Source organism: Meleagris gallopavo, chromosome 3, assembly GCF_905368555.1.
Source record: "Meleagris gallopavo chromosome 3, MGAL_WU_HG_1.1, whole genome shotgun sequence".
Lineage (NCBI taxonomy): Eukaryota > Metazoa > Chordata > Aves > Galliformes > Phasianidae > Meleagris > Meleagris gallopavo.
The window spans coordinates 82,474,353-82,496,458 of NC_139406.1; the positions used below are offsets into that span (position 1 = coordinate 82,474,353).

Below are 22,106 nucleotides of genomic sequence, written 5' to 3' on the forward strand. Positions count from 1 at the left end.
TCCCCTCTCATCTCACCAAGGGCATGAAGCTCTTCATATAAGTTTGGACAGCCTTTTCATTACTTCTTCCTTGGTAATAAGGAGGAGTCAACCCAAAACAGACTTTTCTACTCTTTCAGTTTGGGATTGAATTACAGGTAAGGGATGTTGCAAAATCCTGAGAAGAGGGAAACCCAGTATGGTTCAAAACACTGGGGACAGCATCCTATCAGAAGCATCAATGGTCAGGTATTAACAATGTGAGAAAACACAACATTTCCAGTAAGTAGAAACATCCTAGAAAATAACTGGAAGAAGAAGAAGGTTTCTTTGGAGAAATATCAGCTTTTGGTTCTTGGTGTTGTAACTTGAAGAGCTGCCTGCAGCCAGAGAGTTTCCAGATGTGTCTCCTGCATCTTGCTGAGCTGCATGGAACACTTACAAGGAAATGTGCATCTGTTTGCACTCTTAGGCAGATTCTTGATTTCAGCACTTTCAGGCTGAAGACTGGACCATACTTTGCCGGACACTGGAACTCATTAGTCATTTTCCTTTTTTTTTTTTTTTTTTACTGCTATATTCCTGTCATATGCTGTCAAAGTGAAAACCATTGCCTCTTTTTTCAAATCATGGTTTCTGAAATGTAGTCTTTAAAATGTCTTGGTATCTTAGCGGTTGGTGGAGTACCAGTAGGTCAGTGGGCATGATGTGATGGGTCGATGGTAGAATTAGATGGTCTTAGTGGTCTTTTCCAACCTTAATGATTCTATAATTCTAATGGGATTTGTGAGTCTCCGGCATTTTTTATAAAGAACAACTTTTCATTAGCCATATCCATGTTTGCCTTGTGGTGCTGGGTGGGTACCTAGGTTTTGAAGTGTGAGGTTTGCATTTTTGTGATGAATACTGTGCATTTAGATTAGTGGGTACTCCAACCAGCAGCCACTTCGGGACATGGCAAATTCTGATTCAGGTGAATGTTACCTGAGCCTAAATGAAGAGGAAGAAAGGGCAAAACCAGCCTTGTGGCTACAGGTTTTGAGGTAGAAATGCGGGAAATGGATAGCTGAGTAAATACGGTGGGTCCTGATTAAGTCTGGGATGAAGCTGTCCTGTAGTATTTTAATCATCCATTGAAGAGAAAAGAGTAAATGTTACATTGAGTTACATGGTTTAGTGGTATGTTGGTGGTCGATGGTTGGATTAGATGATCTCGGTGGTCTTTCCAACCTCTGTGATTCTATGAAAAGGTTAGTTTCTCATATTTCTCACTGATGTGCTTTGCTTCTAGTGCTTGCCTTAGCTTCAGGAGTGCAAATTCACCTTGCTTGCCTATGCTCACATGGCTGTATTCCTTCTGCACAGTTGAGGAGTGTGCAAGTCATGAGCGTTATAGTTTCACTCTGGGTGCTGAATCCTTTCCCCAAACAGCACTAATCTAGAGCTTGCCTATCAGTGAGGTCTATCCTATTTGGCTTTTTAGTAAAACCTTTTATTTCACACCACTGGCATCTCTAACTTGCTTTATCTGGCTGTCCCTTCTACAAATGGTGAAGCTCTTTGAGGAGAGTCACAAGGGCTGAATTTTGTATTTTGTAAAACAAAAGTTGTAATGGATGCTGGAAAGTTAGATTGCATCTCGTTTTCTTCTGAAAATAGCTTGGGGTTATGCCATGCCTACACTGCAGACTTCTGCCAGCAAGGCTGTACTGGCCAAGAGCACGAAGAGGTGTGATTCCTGAGTGACACATGCATGCTGGCATGGCCCCAAGGAAAGGCTTGCTTAGCTGGGAAAAACCACCTTTCCTCAGTCCTATGAGGTCATTTTGCTGTGCTTTTGTAGAGAGTGGGCTTTCTGCACTGGCTTCATCTACCACATAGTACTTTGCCAGTACGATGAGGATATTCACCTGCTGCCGAGGTGCTTCTTGTGTCGTGAGTTCTTAGTATCTAAGTTATAATTTTTAAAGGAGTGCTTTCAAATTCACCTCCATAACAAAGAGGTGAAAGCCACAGTTTAATATTGCATGTCTCAGCTCTCCCTGTGGGGCTGGTTTTGATGTCTCTCTGCTCTCTGGGATAGGGCACAGCAGCTGTTATTCTGGCTGAGTGTGATTTAATACTGGATAATGTTGCAAGATCCAAAAATAAAAAGAAGAAAAATATGTGGACACACAAAACAAAGTACCAGTTTACCTCTTGGACAGAGCATCTCCCTTGCCTCCTCCCAGCACAGCTCTGCCCCCCTAGTTCTGAAAGTCCAATGAGTTTCTATTCAAGTAGCTTGGTTTCTCAGTACACTGTAGGAGGCACTGATTTCCACATGGTCCCTAAGGATGTGCCAGCTCAGTGCCACAGGCAGCTAAGGGGACACCAGACTTGCAAGCCTCTTGTTAATCTGTTTGTACATTTGGAGTTGCCTTTAGCAAAGCTGGTTCAATAACTCAATCTTTTGGCATTACCCAGTTAAGTCTCAGATCAGAGACGGGAACTGTGTCATCTTTGTATTCTCTTTCCTCCCCATCCAGTGAAAATCATCATTTATTCTTCTTGCAAAGTGGGCCCCAAAATGATTTTACTAAAGCAAGATCCAGCCAAAATGCAAAGGTGCTGTGAAGGAGCTGAGCCTGAAACACTGAAATGTGACTGCTGTGCCATATATATGCTATTGCTGAATTGGGACACCTGGCTTCCCAGGGTGTGAAGCACTCATGTTTAGCTAGTCCCAGTAGATCACAGGGCACGGGACCTCGGTGTAATGTCCTTAATCACATCTCATTTCCCCGTTCCCTCTTCCATACTTTCTGCTGCCAGAAACTCATTCTTCTCACTCTTGCTGGAGAGATTCACACCAACATCCCAATGCTTAAAAAACAATACTCGCTGTTTTTACCTGTTTATATATATATATATATATATATATATGTTAATCTAAACACTAAACACAAAAAAAGTTGATGAGCAAAGCATTTAAATGAATATACAATCATTATGACTGATATCAGGGCACAGGAATGCAAACAAGCCAGTGTGTGACTTGATGCTTTTAGCTCCTGACCCTCTGTCTTGTTTTTAATTTTGAGCACAGGAAGGGGCCAATACATGACCATATGCTTACAAAATGCTGGTTGCAAATGCCTTCCAAACATTGTTGTCATAGTAATGATATGTCATGTATGTGTCACATTTTATCACATTGTGAACGGATTCATGGGACTACAAATCTTACTGTGTTTTACTGTGTTTTCTTGCCTATTCTTTGCCATCAGTAACATGATTTTTTTTTTTTCCTGGAGAATTTCTGAATAAATTGGAAATGTTATTTGACTTTGTACTGGTGGAAAATTCATACTCAGGGAAACTCGCAAGTATATTGTAAGGAAACTGTTAAGCACATGCTTAAGCATCATTGCTGTTGCTCAAGTTAAGTGTGCAGTTATTCCTTAAAAGCTATTGCCTCTTTCCAAGCATTGGTCTTAATGCAGGTTCTGAAAGAAGGAGAATTGATCTCTGCTTGCAGGGTTGTAAAGATGGAAGTGTTCCTTGAAAGGAGGAACAATCAGCCAGAGCTGATGTGGGTATTACCGTGAACATTATCTTGGCTGTGCCTTTTCATTTTCCAAAGATCCTTTCAGCATGATCTGAAGATTCCTTCAATTTGCAAAAACCAGAAAAATTTCTCCCCTTGTGATTTGTTTTCCCTTATTTCTCTTGTCATGTAATCGCCTTCACATACTTTTAACAAGGTTTTGAAGTTAACACCGCTTTGAGGCAGTGATATCTAGGCCAAAGAGGTTCACACCTCTCTGGTGCGAGTGAGTTCTTGTGATTTTTGGGGAGGGAGGTCTTGTGATCAGAACATAGAGGAGCAGGCAATCGAGGCTCCAGGTCCAGATTCGATCTCTGTGGCTTCCCTCCTGTGAGCCTTTGGCAAATGCAAGAATAATGCAAACTACATATAACAATCTTTAAAATAGATCTCCCTTGGGAAGAGTGTGGATTAATTAACATTTCAGAGGCGCTTTGAGTTCCTTTGATAGGTGTTGCTGTAATGCAGAAGGGTTTTTTTCCTTCTTGCTAGACGTAGGCTGTCTAAAGAACAGATTTTAATGATGTTGGTTTACCTCCTAAGAGCTCCTTTTAAAACGGAGGACAATTTAACCTCTTATGTATGTACCAGTATGAGGTTTTACTTCCAGTGTAAGCCAAATAGCAAAACAAAATACACAGTGCCTTGACCAGGCTGGATCTGGTAACTTCACATCAATGGAGGTGCATGCTGATAATTTGCCAGTAGCCTCGGGGCTCTGATAGCAATTTGCCAGATGCTATACTGAGCCTAATTTGCATCTGTATTTACTTAAATGCTTTAATTAAAATTATATGCACCAAACTAAGATAGATCAGAAGCACTGCCTGGTATTTTTTGGCATTCCGTGACAATAAAGCCCTACCTTGGTTGCTACTTACAGACAGTATAACTTGACAGGGCTTGGAGAGACCTTAATCTTCCAGCACCACATTCTGCCTTTATTTTAGTACCAGAGGTGATTTGAGCATCTTGAAGCTAGTGATGAAGTTTGGTTCATGGATGCTTTAGGTTTCAGGCAATGCTATGTAGTTGTGATTTATTTTCTTGCAACCCATATATGCTTTGTCACACGTGTAAAATGTTAAACCCCTCTGAGGACAGTAGGAAAACATTTCAAATACAGCTTCCACCAAGAGTGAAATGACTGAGCACCGTTAATCTCTGAGCAGAGTGTTACAGACCTCTTTGTAGTGCTAAGGACTCTACATAAAGGGATTTCTGGGCTCAAGTGGGGCCTGGTCATTTCAGTGGGATATGTGTGTGTTTGTGACAGAGTTAGGATCAAGGCCAGTAGAGACACTGAGGGTTTTGCTTTATCCCCTGCATTTAATCTGGAAAATGCTAGCATATAAGTACAAATAAAGCCTGAGTTACGTTTAATCTGAGTCGTTTGCACTGAGACAACGGAGGTTGCTCTGGGGACTCACCCTGGTCACTGTCACTGCTTCTCCATAATTATTGGGAAGTCATCACAGAGTGTCACAAGGAGACAATTTGTGAGGCAAACTTGTGCTATGCCAGCTACTTCCAAACCATCATTTCCTGCACTGAGGTATTGTGTATAAACCTGAGCACAATATTTGCCTGTAGTTGTCTGTAAATTTGGTTTAAAAGAGTCTGCCCAAGTTCCACGTGCGCCTACACCTATCATTTGCCCAACAGTTCTGTCAAAGACAACCACCCCACGTATGGTGACTTGCTGTGGAACGGGTGGCCAAAAGCTGCTTATTGAAGTCCTTGTGGAAGAGCGCAAGCATAAAAAGCATTGTGTTAGTTGCAAAGTTGCCCGAATATTTAAGTACGGAGGTCATAGGCAGACAGAAAAGGGCTTGGGGTTGTGCGGAGTAGCCAGGCCTGTGGCAATCAGAGCTGGGAGATGGAGGCAGTACTTTGTGCTGTTGAAATATGGGGACTTAATGTTGAAATAATGGAGACATGGGTGTGATGAAGCCAAATTTCCAGTCAGCCTTGCTGTGATAAGGCGATGAGAGTATTTCCCACGTTAAATCTACTGTGGTGGTGGGTCACTAATACTTGACAGGAAAGTGATGGAAGCAGCTGAGGTAGAACAGTCCTGCACATCCCCATAGAGGTGATGGAGAGGAGGGACAGGTCTCTGTTGGTCACTCATCTTGCGCAGGGCCGAAAGGAGCTGTTGGAAGAGCACCAGGCTGGAGAGGTTTCTTTTGAAGCCGCGATGTCTCTCCAGTTTTAAAACTCACCACTAATGCTTTGAGCATTCCCAGCGCTTTGAGCTGGTCTTTAATCAGCCAGCCTTGTCACAACCTGTACGTATTTTAAGAATTGTGCCAACTGTTACTGCTGCAGGGGTACATGGAGATTTGGCGGAGAGAAGCCTGGCCTACTTTTTACAGCACAGCTAGGAAGACGTTTTCGTTTCCCTGTTTAATGTGATTCTCCCCAGCCTAATTTTTCAAGGCATTTTCTTCGAAAGATTGCAAAGCTCCAAGCAATCAGTTAATAACAGCAAAAGGCAGAAGTCTGGATATAATACAACAACAATTCTGCAATTAGCAGTGTACTAGAAACTGCACTTCAGCTTGAGCGGAGCATGGCTTGGTGGGGAGCAGAAAGGTGGCTGGTCCAGGATGATGGGGAGGTTAAGGCTGGAAATTAGGAAAGATTTCTTCTCAGAATGAGTGGTGAGGCATTGGAACAGGCTGCTCAGGGAGGTGGTGGAGTCACCATCCCTGGAGGTGTTCAAGAAAAGGGTAAATGTGGCACTGAGGGACATAGTCCAGAGCAGTCACCTGCATGAGTTGATGGTTGGATTAGAAGATATTAGCGGTCTTTCGAATCTCACTGATTTCATGATTCCATGATTTAGCCCAGCCCCTTGAGCCCATTCTTGGGAGACAAGCAGGCTTTGGGGAAGCATCTCCTTGGGCGAGTCTGCTGAGCGGGAGGTGCATCCACTAGTCTCCTCAAATTGCAGTGGGTAATGATGACCTTGTGATGCCTGGAATACAAGCAGATGGAGCTGTCAGCAGAGTGCTGGAGAATGGAGAACGTTCAGCTTAGCAGGGAAGGCATGAGGGAGGGGGGACCATCAGCCCAGTGTTGGGGTTTGGTCATTTGTGTATCCAAATTCATTTTTCTGCTGGGTTGGGAGCACTGATAGCATCACACAGTTACTGTAAAGGACACTGTGACTCATTTTTCCATCTCAGCTCTCAAGGTGGGAAAACTGGAATGTAAAGATGCAACTCTGACAGAGCTTAGGGATCCATCCTGGTGATCCTCCAGGCTGGTGTCCCAGGGCCAGGAAGGAGATACTTAGCTGAGTCAGATCCTTCTCCAGCTCTGAGTCAGAAGCACTCATGTAAATGTCCCCACTTGCCACATGCCTGGTTCCCTGCAAAACCAAGTCTTGCCAAAATGTGTGCCTAGCTTCCAGCAGAAGTAAACTTGCTAATCAGGCTCTTGGGCAATACTTAGTTATTCCCAGTTATTCCCAACACCATCAAAATGTGCAAAAAGCATCTCAGAGTTAAAAGGACTGCATGCTGGAAAAGCACTTGTGAGTCAGTTAGTTCATTAGTTTTGTTTTCACTAGGAGTTAATTAGACTTCCCAACTACTTTATTTTTTTTTCAGCTGTCATCTGGAGTTGCAAGCAATCTTTCAAGTTGCTACTGCTACAGACTGTCACCTGTTGATAGGCTTTGTCCTAGAAGTACCCCTTCTCCATTTCCCAACTGTGTGTGCAGATAGAGGTGATAAGAGACCTCAAGATATCTCATCCTAAAACAAAATCCAGCCTTTCATCACCTAAGGCCAGCTCTTATTTGTTATTTTTGTTACAGAGCACCTTAAGACAGACACTTGGGTTGATGAGATAACATAAAGCAAAGCTGGAAGCTGTGCCAAATAGGTCATAACCATGGAACAAGACTTGGCAGTTGGCAGAGAAATGGAGAGATACATTAATGATAAAACATGTGTGAGTGCTTTTCATGTGCTTGCCTCACATTAGCTTTCCTAGACATTGTCAGCTGTCTCATGCGTGTAACAGTGAGGATTAAATGTGTACAATAAAGAAAGAGGCAGTATGGGAAAATGGTATTTAGTGAATTTAGAAATCAATCCAGATGCTCTTTTAATGTTAGTTAGACTTTATTATTTTTTATATCTACCGTTTTGAATTGCAGTTACAGAACTAGTCCTTGGCTCGGGTGGGTGTTTGACTTAAGTTCTGATCTTCTCTTTTTCTTCTTTTGAAACAACAAAAAAAATCTTGGCTTAAAAAAAAATGATATGGTATTTGCAGAATCAGTAGAAAAGCTGACCCAGATAAAAGTGTGCAGAAATTGGTTCCATGCCCTAGAACTTTTCCTGCATGCTTTTTGATGCAGTGTATCTGATCTTTCAAAAAAAGGTGACATACAGTGATCTCCACAGCTTTGAAGAATTGTTCTGGAAGAATAACAAGGAGCACTGGAGAAAGGGTGTGCATAAAGGGGTGTGCATGTGTGGCATGTGTGCTTTTTTTTTTTTTTCTCCTCGTTAAATATATTATGAGAAAGAAGAAATTAATGTCATATTGCAGCTTATTTTGAAAGATAGGGTAAATGTTATATGAACTATTCTTTTTTTTATCTGATTTTTAAATGGTGAAAGTGTGTTTCTTCTTAACAGCTATTCACAGTAGGATGTGAATTGAGCTTTATTTTTCTTCGTTCGGAACTTCTCCTCCTGGAGTGTGTAGCAGAGATGCATTTAAGCAGTACGTGGATTTGCTCTCAGAAATGTAATTGTGCCCTGGATCCCAAATCAGGTAGAATCCTGGAAGAAGCTTCTGCTGCTGCAGACTTTCTTCAAGACAAGACTTCAAATCTTAATTTAATTTACATGCATTTAGATCAGTGAGAAATAATAAAAGGTCCTGTCTGAATATATGTATAGAAGCTTCAGTGCCTGAGCCTGTATTCTCTTGGCTTCCAAAAATATCAGAGGGTGTTTTGTTATGTGGGACCTGGAGGCATAACAAATCCACGTTCAGTACAGCCATTGCTGTCATGAGGGTGATGAAGGGGTAGGACAGACTGGTGGAGCTGCAGGATGGGCAGGCTGCAAGGAGAAAGTTTTGTTCCACCTCTTTGTATTCTCTGCCTTAAAAAAATAAAATTCTGGCTGGAGGGAAAGGATGGGACCCAAATTACTGATTCCTAACAGAATATCCTGATACAGTGCCCAGGCTGTGCTGGGAATCCTCAGGACAAAGAGAAACAGACAAAAAGTGACAGGTTCATGGGTTTTTCCTACCAAACTTTTAGTCCTAGGGACAGGCAGAGCCATCAGAGCATTGGGGTGCCCAGGGAGCTGCACCAGGACAGGGATCTCTGCCACAAGAGGATGCCAGCCCTGCTCTGCATGGCAATCACAGAAAACATCAGTTTTGCCCTTGCATCCATTTTTCAGTGCTCGATACGTGCAGACTTTTCCCTTTCACAGCATTTCTGCAAGACATTGGCACCTGAGCACTTGCTGGTGCTTCAGCTCCAGTTTCCCTGATGTCAATACAGAGATGCTCTTACTGAAAATAAAAAGATTTACCAGCACCTATCGGCGCATATTTTCCACAACTGAGAAACAAACACCATTACTTGAACGGAGTGATTTTTTGCTTTATATTTACACCCTATGCTCATTTTGTTTCTCGTACCACTTTTGCACTGACGGCTGCTGTGTTTGGCAGCGATTTGCAAATGCATTGATACTTACAGCCAAAAGTAGGAATGGTCTAAACAGCCGGATGAAGGAAACCCCTCCTCTCAGATTTATTTTTATAGCAGCAAAATGTAACTGCTGGCTGGCCTCAATTGGTCCTTTCTTTTTTTTCCTTTTTTTTTTTCAAGTTGTTTTTCTTCTCTTTTCAGCTTGGGAGTTGAGAGAAACAAAGGAGGAATGAATTAAGAGCATGAGAAAGACTGCTGTATGGCTGAGTGTCATTTGGTGTGGAAATCAGGCTGAAACTGGAGAGACCAGGCCAAACCCAACAACAGTACTGGGAGGCTTTAAATTGTGTCATTCTGACACTGAATTTAAGTGGTGAAAACAGCTAGTGATTTTTCTGGCTGCAGTCTAACTCAAATAGGTTTGTACACATATGGGGAGATGCTCACTGACTGCTGTTCACATCATTTGGCATATGCTCCTGCAAGATCCCAACTGTAGGGAATCTCGAATGGTAACCCTTGTCCTTTCCAAGCTGGCACATGTGTTTAAATTGTGGTGGCTGGTGTGGATTTAGAATGCTTTTTGCATTCTGTTCACTGCAGTTATCTTTCTCTGTTGATCTTTTCCTCTTTAGCATCACCATTGTTTTGAGCTTAAATATTCGTGGGGGAGGAGAGTGTATGATACTTGTCTGCATCCTCAGTGTATGACAGCCTCTGCGTCTCCTCGGCAAACTTGTATGATGATACCTGGATGGATCTGAACACCAGGGCTGGGCATCCCTTGGAGCTGAAAACTAGGTGGTACGTAGGTTGCTCTGAAAGTAGTGCCTCCTATTTATTTCCATGGATACAACAGGTAAAAAGAGCACAATAGCACTATTTGATTGAGCAAATTCTTAGCTACAAAACACTCCTTTTCTACACAGTCACCACCATTTTCACCAGCATTGAACAAGAGCCTGCATGCCACAGTCTTAAAAATCTGCACCATTGGAGGTAACCCACTGTTTCACAGCTGTTGTGACAGCATCGTAGATAGGAAAATGTTGTCCATACTGTCCATCTTTCATCAGCCCTTTCCTGTCCCAAAAGATAGTGCATGTGACTTTACCTGCCTAAATTTTTTCTTTGATGTGGAATTCACGTTGCCAGTCTTAGGATGGCTGTTTTGACTCCAGCTTGTAGTGGTGATACCACATCTCATCTCCAGTAATGATGTGATCCAGGAAACTATCACCTTTACTCTCAGATTGGTTCAGTAGGTCCTCACAAACTTACATACAGGGTTCTTTCTGTTCCAGTGTGAGCAATCATAAGACCCACTTGGGGCAAATTTTGTGATATTCCAACATTGTCACCATTGTTTCCAACACTTTGAAGCTAATATTCAGTTCTGTACACAATTCCATGGTTGTAATCCACTGAGCTGTGCAGATGAGCTGATCAAGACACTTCATTTCATGATGCAACAGTTGTGCATCACCATGTTGAACATGGCTTATCTTTCATGTTGCTGTCACCACTACTGAAATGCACTACCAACTACCCCACTGTGCTCACATCTGCTGTTTGGTCTCCAGAAACATTCAGCAAGTATTGATGAATGTCAGTGGGTGCCATTTTTTCTGTATGGAGGAATTCAGTGACACACCTTTACTCCATACACACTTCCATGTCAGATACCATTTTGTTAGACTGCCCCTCTGTTGCCATCTGTCACACAGCAACAACATATAACTGAATATTGGTGGGAAGGCTGAACCACTACTGCCATACCACCAACATCCACCTCTGACATTGTAGGCCAACATAGGAAGCATGACTTTTAGAGCAGCCCTCATAGATGAATAGTCCACAAGTAGGTTGATTGAGAAAAAAAGTTATCGTTGTGCATATGCTGGGAAGCAGAAGTGTCCTACAGTAGTCCTACTGTAGCAACCAGTGATGAAAAACAGTTGTCAGTCCTGGTTCTGGCAGAAAGAGAGTAGGACAACTTCCCAGCTCTGGATGAGCCTTTGGTACCTCATCTCATAGGTAACTATTCAGAGCGCGACAATCTGAAAGGCAAGGGATATAGGAATAATGTGAAATAGTTCAACTCTACTAAAAGCCAAATAAATGGGCTATGGCTGGAGCACTGCAGGACATCACTAAGTTTTCTTACACAACCAAGCATTCTTCTCTTCAAAGCCCTTGCAGCAAATTGAGAATGGTATATGAGACAAATTTCTCTCCCTTTAAGAAAACACATTGATTTGTTGAAGGAAACTAGAAACAGTTAAGAGAATAGAATAGAAAGTAGTATATCTTTCTCTTGTGCTAACATCCACAGCTAAGTAATGTGTTGAAAAGTAAATATAGATAACTTTGAGCAGTGCTTTCCCATTCTCTTTCACTTTGGTTCTATAACTTGGTTCCCAATGAGCTATGTCAGTGGGAAGGGAAGTGTGGGAAGGCTGTATGGCCTGAGTGGAGAGGCAGCATGGATCACAACCTTGTGCTCACAGCTGTCATGCTACGAGGGTGGAGAGGATGGTCCCCCACAGGAGCTGCCTGCCATGCCCATTTATGCCAGAAGCTGCAGCAACCTTCTCTCTCCCAGTCTTGCCTGCCTTCCTCCGTAGAATCATAGAATCATTAAGGTTAGAAAATATCACTAAGATCATCTGATCCAACTATTGACCCATCACTACCATGCCCATCACACGTGGGAGGCTGTGGAGCTGCTGCCATTCATCTCCTCATGCATCTCTTCGCTGGAGAAGGGCAGCTGAGTGCCCTGTAGGACACAGATGAGGTCTTGGGATGAAGAGGTGCAGGGACATCCAGGCATCATTGGGTGTTCCCAGTCACACGATGTGGCATCTGGTGAACGTGCTTGGAGGCCTCAGGGCTATGTTTTCTATTTAAATAGCTTGTCCAGTGCATATTCAGGTATTTGATGGAAACTGGACTTCTCTTGTGGGTTTATTAAGGGATAGAAGCAGTAATGATTTTAATTAAACCTGTACTGAACCTTCCAGCTGTGCATTCATTATTTGCATTGCAAACAGAGGAAATGTGAAGTGATTTGGCTTAACCCAGGGTAGGACTTTGACTGCCAGAAGTACCATCCGTGTATTCTCCTCCCTGCATCTGTGCTCAGCTGTACTATTCTTGTATTATTTAAGCATGTGTCGTACATATGGGAATGCATAAGCTTTATAAAAGTGTGTTGGAGTGAGGGATCTTCATGAATGCATTCTTTCCTTCTGCAGAGGGTCACCAGTCTTGGGTGAATACCCAGAGTGGAGCAGCTACAACACACAGCAGTGCCCTGATAGACACTGGGGTGCTCAGGACCCACCAGGATAATGGGGATTTTCAGTGCATTGAGACAGACAACTTCCAGGAAAGCTTGTGTCTCCTAATCATGCCATAATAACAGTCTGTAGTCGTCAGGCTGTAAACCATCCTTTTCCTACACAGCTGTGAATATTTAATTTGATAGAAGGCATTTCTGTTCTAGCGCTCAAAGTAATTCAGCTCAACTAAGGTGGTAATTTTTATCATGGTAGTTTTGGGGGAAATACAGATATAAGCTAGACTGAAAACTTAATAAATGCCTCCTGGGATACAGACACCCGGGGCTGAGGGGCTTACTTGGGTGTTTGTTGTCCCATGACCTTTATGTCATGTATCTCAGGTAGGGCATGGCCAAGCAAGCTTAGATGGTCAGAGGGGTGAGAACCCAACCCATTGCATCTCCCTTAGCCAGAGCATGGGACTTCCCAAATCTGGGCAATGAGGCAGCTCATTGTGGGAGCATGGTGATGGGTCACCAAAGCCTCACAGAGCTGCTGACAGCTGGAGGAGGGTTGGTGTTAGAGGTGCTCCACATCAGTGTTTTGGGCAGGCAGGCTGTGGGGTTAAATTCCCAAATTGACATCTTTCAGGAAAAGAGGTAAAGGAGGAGTTTGGCTTTTATTTTATTTTATTTTATTTTGACTCAAGCGCAGCTGGGGAAAGCAAGTGCTTTCAGGACTCCCAATTCCGTTTCTCTTTGTAAAATGTTCTTTTGCAAAATTGATTATTTCCTTAGGTTGAGAGAGTCTCAGAGGAACTTTACTGTCGAGCTGCTAAAAAGTACAACTATTTCTCTTTTATGCCCTAAGAGCAGCTCCAGATTTACATTTCAGTTCACTAAAGTTATTTCAACAGTTTTTTGGAGGAAATCTTGTTGCAAACAGTGAAAAATAATCCCATTTTCAGGTGTTAGAGCTGTGATGTTTGGAATCTGCTGGTGTTCATGAAGTGAAATACTTCAAGAAGTCTTTTTGTTTATTTGTGGGCTTTTTTAGTTTAGTTTTGTTTTTTTATGACATGCAACTTCTTTATGGCAAGCGTCCCAAATGACCACGCAAGGCTTGACCTGGTGCTTTGATTTGCATTGGTCCATTCAAGAGGAGTTGCTGAAGGAGGATTACTCAGGTTGAACAAAGCTGAGCAAGACCCAATTTCTTTGTATTACTAATCACCCATCAGTTGCAAAAAAAAAAAAAAAAAAAAAAAAAAAGACTTTTCTGTGCGAAATGTGTTTGTGACTCCCTATTTCACTATTGCCTCACTCCAAACTTTCAAAAGCAAGTAGTACATCTCCCATCACCAGGAGACTGTTTGTAAGATCTGAAATATGTGTATATGTATATTCCCAACTTGTTTCTGAGCTGCTGTGTTAAATCATGTTTTCATAGCAGCAAGGGGTAGAATTTCTTACCGTGCATTCTGAAGAGGATTGCGTGGTATGAACACAAAGGCGAGGAGCTGGATTTAGTCACTCTGGAGATTTCTTCCAGCTTCATGTTTCCTAAAGTTGGGAGCCTCACAGAAACTGCACCAGCTGGGTCTTTAGGAAAAGCACCAACAACTGAAAGGCTCATTATACAGTCCTAAAAAGCGATGACCATGTATGTAATGTATTTATTTTAATTAACTCTAACTGGAGGTTGGAGATGAAAGGAATGACAGGGCTACTTAGCACTGTAAGTATTTAGTTGGTGGTGGTTAAAAGCATTTTATTTGCAGGGATAGTCTGAGGCCTCTTAGCAAGGCAGAATCACTTGTATGTTGGACACAGCACTGAAAAGGCAGATTTCAGAGAGTGGATTCTGTATAAGATCACTGAACTGATCCCATTAAATACTGAAACTGGTTGGCACTAGAATTACAGCACAACATGGGAGAATGGGAGATTCCGTCCCAAAATCCCAGTGCCAGGCAGTTTCCACCCCTTCGGCGGGTAGAGGTGTTCTCTGTTACAATGTGATGAAACTAGCATTTAGCCTTACTTTGAGGTGGAGCAAAATGGGAAGCAGTTTGCCATTTATCTGTGAATAAACATGCAGCTTTTTCTATTCTGAGCTCCTAAGAAGCATTTTTAGTTGTGTAGCTCCTGGCTACTTGAGTAGCTCTGATATTCTTTCAGGAAATCTGGTTCTGTCTTGTATGTGGAAACTGTGTCTGGAACTGGCTGCCCAGGGAGGTGGCAGTCACTGTCCCTGGAGGTGCTGAAGAAATGTGGCACTGAGGGACGTGGTTTATTGGTATGCTGGAAATGGGTTAATGGTTGGACTGGATTATCTTAGACATCTCTTCCAACCTTAATGATTCTGTGATTCCTTTGAAAAGAGCCTCAGACTCCCTAGCCTGCTGGAAAGGAGCACAAGACTTTGTGTTATTTCTCTGACTTGTTGTCAAGTTTCCCAGCCAACCTTTCCATATCCAGATAGCACAGAGTGTGTGAAGTTTCAAATTCAGCTTTAGCTTCATTCTGGGCACTGCCAAAACAATCAATAAGCTTCTGTCTCACGAGGGGTGAGTTTGGCTGGATGTATTGCTTTCACTCAGGTCACCCTTTGGCCACTCGTTTACCTTTACATATATCCTTGGTGTTTATTCTCTCACCCTCAGGCAGGGCATTTCTCAGACCTTTCCCTCCCATCTACAGAAAAAAAAAAAAAGAAAAAAAAACAAATAAATAGAAAATGAGGAAAACCAATGTTAGCTTTAGGACCCAGCCGGTGAGTCCCTTGAAGGAGGAGAAGGGCAGCGGGCCAGAAGCATTTTGTCGAGGCTCCCAGTAGCCAGAGGTGGTTCTGGTATGTGTCTGCTGCAGCAGATGCTTGTGGGTATTTCCAGCCCAACAGCAGCCGAATTTCAGGATGTCCCTATGTGATCGCTCCCCGCTGTCTGCTTGGCCTTGGAAATGTGGATTTTCTTTTTCCCAAGGGGCTCCTGAGGTATGCAGCACGACATCCTGGAGCACATCTGCGTGGTCCTGTCAGCAGTCATGGAAGAGGCATTGCTGCAGTTCCCATCAGTCAGCATTCTTGGGTGCTGTCAAATAAACTTAATTGCAGCAGAGTGGGATGGTTGCTGTTTTGCTGTTTTTCTCCCCAGTTTTTCTGGACTGACACAGCTTTCCCTCTCTTTTGTAGGTGTCTGAAGTTCTGCTCGCCTTCAAAGGTAGCGCTGAATTCCCAGGATGTAAGAAATACAGTGCAGTGAGTAGATGTTTTATTTCTGTTTTCCTTTTAAGTGAGAAACCCGAGCTTGCTCGAACAGAAGGAAGAATAAAAAGAAATTTTTTTAGAAGACACTTAGAACTGTTTACAGCAAGTAACTCCAATACTTTGGAACCAGTTGTGTGTCTCTGGCACCTCTTTGCAACCCACAAAATAAAGTCAGCATTGTATTACCACATAGGCTGAGTAATTATCTTGTTGCAGATATGAACCACATGAATGCATTTAATTATGTATACGGTCAATAGAATGGACCATTAGCACCGTCTGAAACTTGTTTGTTGATTTCAAACCCTACCAGATACTAAAAGACAAAAAACATTAATGGAGACTTGAGGCAAGGAGTTTCTCAGGAAGAAAGCTTGCGTGTTCTGAAAGGGGAGAAAAACATGGATTTGCCATGAGGTTGTTTTTGAGTGTGCGTGCGTGCATACAGCAACACAGCCCTGTCATCAGCACAGAAAACAACACAATATTTGGCTCCTGTCTGATCTGATCGAGGAACTTCAGAGGTACTTTGGCACAATGTGAGACATCTGCCTGCCTGGCTCCATTCCTTGCTTCAAAGCAGCTCAGCCAGTATCTTATGTGTGTGTATATACGTATATAGATATATACATAACTTATACAGAGAGAGAGGGAGAGAGAGAGAGTATATATGTGTGTGTATATGTTGTATAAGTAGACTATGTATACTTATATGCATACTATATATATAGCTATACATAGCTATTGTAGTTATGTATATAGCTAAACAGGTATCTACTTATATAGTTACGTAGAGAAGCAATGACCACACCAAGGGTTTTCCTTCTGCATTACCAGAATTCACTGTTTTTCCATACATTTTCCTATCAGAGCACTTGTACAGGGGTTGGGTTTTTTTTGAGGTTTTTAAAATCAGTCCAATCCCATTTTTACCCTCTTCTGTTGGTGGTAGAAATCTATGGTTACTTGGAAATCAGTAGAATTTTGTTTCCATTTTTATTTCAGTGGCATACAGCCTGTTTTCTGTTACACCAACACAAATCTATTTGGGCTACAGCAGAATAAAACCCCAAATTGAAATCAGCCTGAAAAAAGAAGGGGCTTTGTTATGTTAACAGGAATGAAATGGAGTCCATCAGCGTTCAGAAAAAAAAAGATGTAAAAATTGCTAAATAAATAACTGGCAGGCATTCAGAAATGGATAAGCAAAAACCCAGCAATAGGGAATCCTGTTTTCAGCCTTTTGTGATGGATTCCAGCAGTGAGTCCCATTATTACTGGGAGAAAAATGGCATGAGATCATGATGGTGTTTGGGATTTGTCCTCGGAAAGGTCCATCGTCTAGTCTTCCTTTGAATCAAAAGTGTTTTCTCCTCCTTCCTTGGTGCCCAAGCTGCCACAGGAGAGCTGCTAATCAAGCTGTGGGTTTATTTCTTGTCAGTCGCTTACAAAGCATCACTCAGAGGGACTCTGGCCTCGTTCTCTGCACTCTACTAGCTGCAGAGAGATGAGATGGGTAGAGACTGAGTTAGAAAGATGCATTCAGCAGAAAGGTGCTGTGTAGCATGTTGTATAGCATAACCATACATTAGGAATGCTGTTCAGGCAACGTTTGCTTTCAGATGTTTCATTCTCTGTTAAGTAGGCAGTGTTGAAATTCGGCCTCTGCTCTGCAAGCATCTCTGAAGTCCTGACGAATGTGTGTCCTAATGCACCCACACGGTGCTTGCTGCTGCAAGAGGAGCAAACAGGGGGACCTGCTTGTGCTGCTCAAGCTCTTCAAAGGCAGAGTGCTGGTGCCACGCAAATGCTGTCTGTGTTGCTGAGTCAAAGCAAAGCAGCGATGCAGGAGCATATATCATGGTTGTGTTAAGAGGGTGAGAGATAAAGCTTGGAAGCTGCCCAGGTAACTCATGTAGTCTCAGATGTTACTCTAAAGTTATTGCAGTGAGATGCATCATTGTTCAGCAGAGAAAGGAGACAGTAAATTCCCATTTTCCTGTCTTCTCATGGTCTGGTTTGTGAAAGGCTGTTTGACCAAAGCCAAGAAGAACTGTGCAGTGGGAGGTGGTTGCAGCATGGCAATGCCAACTGAGAAACAAAAAGGTAGAGAAGAAACCAGAGGTAGAAGAGCTCTTCTCCTTTATCTCTGATCTCTGGTGTTGTCCTGCAAAATGCTTTGGGCATTCAGCCTGGAAAGGTGTGCTGGCAAGAGGAGGGAGAGAAGGCTGCTTTGCTTTTCTGCTTTCCTCCATCCACCCTGTTATCTCCTGACACTCACAGAGTGTGACCTGCCTGCTGGAGAGAGTTTGTGTCACGTGGCAGCTCTCAAAGACACTGTCCTGCTGCAAGGGACAGACTGGATATAAGGAAGAAGTGATTTACAATAAGGGCAGTGAAGCACTGGAGCAGAGGTGTTGGATGCTCTGTCCCTGAAGATACTCAAATTCAAGTTGGGCGGCACTCTGAGCAACCTGATCTAGCTGTAGGTGTCCCTGTTCGTTGCAGGAGGGTTGTCCTAAATGACCTTTAAAGGTCTCTTCCAACTCAAACGATTCTGTGATTCTATGAGGGAGACACATCACGGCAGAGTGGTACCTATCCCACACTGGGATGCTGTGCAGGGGACAAGGGATGCCAGCACAAGCTGCAGCATCGGGGCTGGTGAGACATGGCAGTTCCGGCAGGGGATTGTGGAGGGCAAAGAAGCACGTTTTGTGGATTGAAAAAGCTTGGAAAAATGAACTGTTTTCTGATGGAACTTCCAGCCGTGTGCTGTGAATCCTCCTTGATTCTTGTTGCAGGAAGCCTTTCTCTGCCACATATGATTTTGATGGGTTTTGAGGGCTGCAGGATTGTTTTTTGTTATTTGGAGACTCAGCGGTGAATTCACAAACACTTTTTACCAAAGCAAAGCAAAGCTTTGCCAGTAGTATGTGGCAGCACTCTGTGCAGGACTTTGGCTCTGGATGGTGCCCTCGGCCCTCAGCCAGGAGAGGGTGAGGAGATTTCCTCCATGTGACATCAGATCTACGTCCATCCTACAGCCGGGGGCAGCTTTTCCCCAGTACTCAGCACGTCCCAGGCTTTGCTAACACCAGAGCTGCTCCAGCTTTCCAGCAGCCCCAGTGCAGCCATCTCCCAGGACCCGGCTTGGGAGGAGTGAGGAAAAGAGAAGAAAGCAGGTTTTATTCCATTCTTTGTATTTCTGGTCGTGTCTCTTCTTCCCTTTCTTTCCATTAAGCATGATGTCACAAATGACATCAGTCCAATAACTGCTTGCGGTTGTCATAGTCACAGTCTGTGACACCCAAACAAAGCAGCAGGAAACCAACGCTGGCGTACAAATGCTGTAATATTCATCACATTCCCTTTGATTAATAACTATGCGATTAGGTATTTTTTTTCCATTAGAAAAAGATGAGCAGAGGGAGGCTAAAAGAGCAAAATGAAGCTGTTGGGGAGGGGAAGGTTCTCCCTGGCTCCATCGGAGCCATGCAGCCACACTTCTGCCTCTGCTTCCACTTCCTCAAATCAAAGTTGCCTGGGTCCTTGATGTCTCAGCTCCACATGCTGGACTTGGCGGTAGGCAAGCACCTGCTGCAGGACAAGCCCCAGCAATTTTAAAAACCCTTCATTTAGAGGGTGGTGAGGCACTGACACAGGCTGCCCTGAAGAGTTGTGGGTGTCCCATTCCTGCATGTGCTCAGGGCCAGGTTGGCTGGGGCCCCTGGGCTGCCTGGTGTGGTTTGGGGCAAGCAGCCCATGGCAGGGGTCGGGGCTGGATGGGCTTTGTGGTCCCTTCCAATCCAAGCCATTCTGTGGTAAGACTCTACGATACTCTATGAAATAGACAGGAAGCTGCAGTGGAGCTCATGGCTCCCATGCTTGGCCGGGATCAGGAACTAGCCCTGCTGAACCTGGGGCAGAGTCCAGCAGCGAGCCGCTGCCCTGCTGGAGGGGCACAGGGCCTGGCGGGGGGTGCTCATGATATAATAGCTGGAGGTTGATTAATATGCCGTGAGTCAGAAACACCGGGGTGTTTTAGCTTTCTCCAGTTGCTATGGCGACGTTATTTTAACAAATAGCTTTTTAATATTTAATTAAAACTCAGCTTTTGGAAAGCCAGAGTAAAAACTATTACAAACACTACTACAAAGGGTTAGCAGTGAAGTGTGTATTCAGAGCCACAGGTTTTGGTGGCTTTTTTTTCTTTCCCCCCCCCCCCGTCAGAACTGTCAGCTTCCCAAAGGAGAAAACCGAATAAATCACTGTAATTCATTAGTTGTGAGAAACGTATGCGTGTTCCCAAGACACAAAGCAAATGTAATGCAAATCTGCAGTTACACTTGACAACTGAAGGTTGTCGCTTCTTTAATGCTTAACACCAAGCTGCTCTATGAGGACGGGGTTTGGTAGCATTTCTTAAATGCCGCTTTGTTGCTGGACTTCCTCACTCTACCGTTGCCTGGAGGATGAGCTCATGCCCATTTTGTTTGCTGCCTGTTCTTCTATGCAAGGTTGGATGCTTTTCCCTCGCCAGCTTGTGGAGGAGGCTGGTGCTGGGGCCGGACTCTGGACTGGTTCCTGGTCTTTTTTTAGGTGAGCTCCTCTGCTCCCCGGTGCTGTGCAGACACAGATGAACAGAGAACTGGGTCTAAAGAGAAAAATAAATATTTAACAGCTCTCTTTATAAATACCTTTTATTTATAGAATGGTCGCAGGTTCAGTTGTGCTTGGTGAGTGGGGTTGCTTCTTATGCAGGAATGCTGCCTTCAGGGACTCGGTGGATACTTAATGTCATTTGTGGTATAATAATGAAATAAATGTGTCACCCCCGTGGGATTCCCTCCCGGCCCCTATTTTCTCTGATTAACTCCTGTATTGCACACTTTGTCTCCATTTGCATCGCATCACTTAACCTTGTAGTGAAATGGCATTTGGAAAATAACACCTTTGTTTCCTGGAGGGAGGGGAAAGCTGTTCAGTGTTTTGACACATGCAGAAGATTCTGAAACTATAGGTAGTGCATCGCATGTCTCCATCATGCCTCTCCAGGTCCCTGGCACTGGTACTCTCCCAGAAGGCTGGGATGGGGCTGAGCATCACAGCACTGAGACATAAAGCTTTCCTTTCTATTTATGCTGGAGTCATGCTATATAGCAACACTAATCTCAGTGATAATATTGTTGCTGCTGTAGTATTGCAAATAGTGCATTAAGCAGTTCTTTAAAGCACTCTTCTGCATTCCCGTATTTCTGTACATGGGATCCCTCTGTTTAAGCCTCTCTTAAAGCTGGTGGCTGTCTTAAGGAGCCCGAATGTGATCCAGGGGTGCAGTGGGAGTTGTGATTCCATTGATGTGTCATTGGACTCTTCCTAAAAAAGCTGAAATATTATTTGCAAAGGGAAATAAAAGCTCTGCTGCAAATGTGGACTGCAGTAAGGGAGTTCAACTGCCAGGTCCCTGGCACAGCTGCAGCAGCTTGGCCTCCTCATGTGGGTGAGCCACAATGCAGGGTGCTATATGGGCTTCAATTCACAGTAAGTAAGCCAGCAAAAAGGTCCAAGCTGGCACAAAGGATGCATCTCCCCAGTGCTCAGAGCATTGCAGTGACAAGGATATCAAAGCAAAGTGAGACCAAATGCCTGTTATTGGCTTAGGATCCATGCACACACCCGGTATCGCAGTCAATAATATGGCCTCGATCCCCACCTCAGTGATCTTTAAGGTCCCCTCCAGCCTAAGCCATTCTGTGATTCTGTAGGGGCTGTTTTTATATTGAACACAATATAAAAAGGGCAGAACCTGAGCATCCCACAGCTCTAGGGTAATATGTAGTGCTGCGTATTGCAGCCCTAAGTTGTGCTTGGGTCTGCTGCTGTAGGAGCTGTGCTGCTTCCCTTCCTAAGAGAAGCTCCAAAAGCAATGAAGTGTACATTTTCTGTGTGTCATGGGGATGGCTGAGTATCTCCTTCCAGCCACGTCTGGCTGAGTAATTGTGTCACTCGGATGAACTGCTGACTGTGACGAGAGGCTTGGGTGAGTGCTGAGGTGGTGGGGAGGCAGAGGGGCAGCCAGATGTGGTACAAAGCCACCAAATCCTGGGCCTGCAAAGGTGGGAAATGGTCTGTAGGGCAAGGACTGAGGAGCAGATGAGGTCTGCAGCTCCTCACAGGGAGCGACAGGGCCCAAGGGAACGGCATGGAGCTGGGTCAGGGGAGGGTGGGTGGGGGTCAGGGACAGGGTCTACACCAGAGGGCAGTGGGCATGGAACGGGCT

The 22,106-nt window shown here is 43.9% G+C and overlaps 1 protein-coding gene across 11 annotated transcripts in view; it reads left to right on the top strand.

Moving 5' to 3' along the window:
- Positions 1 to 22,106, top strand: part of ZHX2 (zinc fingers and homeoboxes 2) — a 65,214-nt gene that overhangs the window by 13,070 nt on the left and 30,038 nt on the right. For all 11 annotated transcript variants that reach the window (XM_085221634.1, XM_085221638.1, XM_085221636.1 and 8 more), the window contains exon 2: positions 15,749 to 15,814. The gene's annotated coding sequence lies outside the window, so the exon portion shown is untranslated. The remainder of the gene's footprint in view (positions 1 to 15,748; positions 15,815 to 22,106) is intronic.